The 1501-nt window shown below is 44.0% G+C and overlaps 1 protein-coding gene across 4 annotated transcripts in view; it reads right to left on the bottom strand.

Annotated features, from left to right (window-relative positions):
- Foxn2 (forkhead box N2) overlaps positions 1-1501 on the bottom strand; it is a 68567-nt gene that overhangs the window by 41285 nt on the left and 25781 nt on the right. Inside the window, exon 1 of one of the 4 annotated variants that reach the window (XM_013517612.1) lies at positions 768-907. The exons of 2 other annotated variants lie outside the window; for them this stretch is intronic. The gene's annotated coding sequence lies outside the window, so the exon portion shown is untranslated. Of the gene's footprint in view, positions 1-767; positions 908-1501 lie in introns of those variants that run through there. One more of the 4 variants, XM_013517613.1, reaches the window with a different exon arrangement.

Genomic DNA, 1501 nt, shown 5'->3' with positions numbered 1-1501 from the left:
TATTGAATCTCTTCATGCCATATTTTTTTTTTTTTTTTTTTTTGGTATAAATAATCAAACTCAGGACCTCGCACGTGCCAGGTAGGCGCTGTGCTGCTGGGCTATATCCCCAGCCCCTGTATTTTCAATTTTAATTAAGTTTCTATCTTATCGATACGTATAGTTCCTAAAAGCCCTATGTCTATGTTGTTTCTATATAGTTTTTTAACTGTTAAATGTCTACATTTAAACAATTTTATCTAAGAATTCTTATTAGGAGATAAAATACAGCATTGAAAAAGACTCAGATCAAAATGTACTACGCTAGCAAATTCTGATACCTCAAAGTAAATTTGTCCAACCTACTTTTTCCTCGTACCCCGCAGCAGAGTCACTGGGTGCTTCTCCCCGCATTACCCTCTCGGGGTGGCGAGAATCAGCCTCGCTGTCTCTAGCAAGTCTACACTCAGGTAAAGAAGAGCCGGGCCATCTGCCGTGTTCTACTGGACCGGGTGCAGTCAAACCAGTGACTGAGCCACGGCACCGACGAGTCCCGCGCGCAGAGCCACGGGCAATTCACTCAACACCGTGCCGCACGCGCCGCACCCACCCACAGCGTTCCTCACGACGCGACCTGACGTCCAGCTTCCCGCCCGCGCTCGACCCCACTACACGCTTCCACAGCTGCGTCCCGAGCACGCGACAGAGGAGCGGGGGTTACATTGGTTTACACCTGCTAATCCCTTTTAGGTGGTCCTACGACATCCGGAAACTTTTTATCGACTGACCGCTTCACTGCAAAGTAAGAGCTCGGTATGGGAGAAGTGAAAGTCTCACAAATGTCAGAAGAGCCGCAGCCGTACAGGCGCCCTCCACGAAGTGCTGCTTTCTCATCCAATTACTTTTATAACCGATGTAAAAGACGTTTTGACTGAGGCTGCAATAACCTAGCAAAGACAGACAGGCAGTCATTCACTTAATTCAGATCAGTAAACAACCGTTTTCTTTTCATAAAAAAAAAAAAATCTGCAGAGCCAAACAGCATCCACAAAAACCCAAACGTGTGTGCATGTTCTTGGAACCACCTGGCAATCACCTCAATTCTTCACTGTAATTTAAGCTTTCCCACTAAAAATGGCTATAGGGTGGAAAGAAATTTTTCCCTACCACCCCTCCTTTCTTCATCTCCTGATTTTCTTAGGAATGAACCGCACTTACGAACTATTATTAAGCACTCTTTCTCAAGAAGTTAAAAGGAAGTTAAAGTGCTAATTTTATAAGTTAAAAAAGTGAAACATTGCTTCTAACCAGTAAACAAAATTGTATTTACTAGATTTATTCAACAGTATAAGCCAGGCATGATGGCGCACGCTTGTAATCCTAGCACTCGGGAGGCTGAGGCAGGAGGACTGTTGCGAGTTCAAGACCAGCCTGGGCTACAAAGTGAATTCAACGCAACCTGAACGGCATAGTGAGACCCTGTCTAAAAAAGAAGAAGAAAAAAAAAAAAAAAAAAAAAAAA

This window comes from Chinchilla lanigera, unplaced genomic scaffold (genome assembly GCF_000276665.1).
Source record: "Chinchilla lanigera isolate Chin_1 unplaced genomic scaffold, ChiLan1.0 scaffold00040, whole genome shotgun sequence".
Lineage (NCBI taxonomy): Eukaryota > Metazoa > Chordata > Mammalia > Rodentia > Chinchillidae > Chinchilla > Chinchilla lanigera.
The sequence above is the reverse complement of the archived record's forward strand: the minus strand, read 5'-3'. Positions and strand labels throughout refer to the sequence as shown.